The sequence below is a fragment of the Cherax quadricarinatus genome, chromosome 4, assembly GCF_038502225.1.
Source record: "Cherax quadricarinatus isolate ZL_2023a chromosome 4, ASM3850222v1, whole genome shotgun sequence".
NCBI classification, from domain to species: Eukaryota; Metazoa; Arthropoda; class Malacostraca; order Decapoda; family Parastacidae; genus Cherax; species Cherax quadricarinatus.
The window spans coordinates 1,275,980-1,277,501 of record NC_091295.1 but is presented as its reverse complement, the minus strand read 5'-3'; positions in this window follow the sequence as shown (position 1 = coordinate 1,277,501).

Sequence of the window (1,522 nt, the reverse complement as noted above, 5' to 3'; positions counted from 1 at the left end):
TTCCCGCGATTCCTGACTCCTAAAGGATTCTTTTAGCTTAAGTTCGATGCTTGCTATTTCTCTGACCAGTGTCTCCCTACGCATTTCAGATATATTGACCTCTTTTAGCCGCTCTGTTATTCATTTCCGTCGCCTGTAAAGGGAGCGCCTGTCTCTTTCTATTTTACATCTACTCCTCCTTTTTCTTAGAGGAATAAGCCTTGTGCATACATCGAGTGCCACCGAGTTAATCTGTTCTAGGCATAAGTTGGGGTCTGTGTTGCTTAGTATATCTTCCCAGCTTATATCGGTTAGGAATTGGTTTACTTGGTCCCACTTTATGTTTTTGTTATTGAAGTTGAATTTGGTGAATGCTCCCTCGTGACTAGTCTCATTATGTCGGTCTGAGGCTCCACGCATACATGTCTGAACCTCAATTATGTTGTGATCTGAGTATATTGTTTTTGATATGGTGACATTTCTTATCAGATCATCATTGGTATAAACCTTGGTAATAAATACCGACAAGTTGGTTTAGAAAGACACGTAAGCAAACACTATAACATATTTATTAGAAAACGTTTCGGTCCTGGGACCTTGATCACTTCTAACATACAGAGGTAGAAAGACATTATATATATAGGCGGAGAGTGAGGTGTGACGCACGTGACCTGAGGAATGTCATAAGAACATAAGAATGGAGGAACACTGTAGAAGGCCTACTGGCCCATGCGAGGCAGGTCCTTATCAAAACAACCTCTACCTATGATGAGGACGGGTAGACGATGAAATCATGTGACTCCTGTGTTGTTGGGTTGGTGCTGCTTAAGTATCATGTATGCCAATGTTTTTGAAATTTTGTAGTTTCCAGTGTTGCGTTCTATAGTGTCGGTGACGGCGATTAGTGAGGCTTCTAGGCACCGTCGGCGTCTGAGGTCTGGTTCGGTGAGAACGAGTTGTGCCTCATTCCAGTTCATCAAATGCCCCGTGGAGTCTCTGTGCAGGACACATGCGTACCTTACTTCGTCTCTGTTAGAGGCATTTCGATGCTCATTCAGGCGGACTGCAAGATCTCTGCCTGTCTCGCCTACATATTTCTTGGGACAGAACCCACAGGGGATAGTGTAGACGCCTGCTGTAGAAGTTAGAGGTGTGGGGCTGCGTTTTGTAGTGAGGTCTTTGATAGATGATGTGTTTATGGTAGAAACGTTGATGTTACTCATAGCAAGTGCCCTGCGAGTATTCGTGGCAACATCGCCACATGGGAGTACTATGAACTGTTTAGGGGGCTGTTCCATGGGCGGTTTGTTGAGGATAGCTTGTGCCTTGAGTCTGCAATCTCGGATGAAGAAAGATGGGAACTGAAGACGTGTAAAGGCTTGTGTTATGTAAGTGCATTCTTCTTCTAGAAAACAAGGGCTGGAGATGCGAAGAGCTCTCAAGAAGCCAAGAACTCCCGCACTAAGAGAGGAGTCCTCATTGGCTTCTTCTTGAGAGCTCTTCGCATCTCCAGCCCTTGTTTTCTAGAAGAAGAATGCACTTA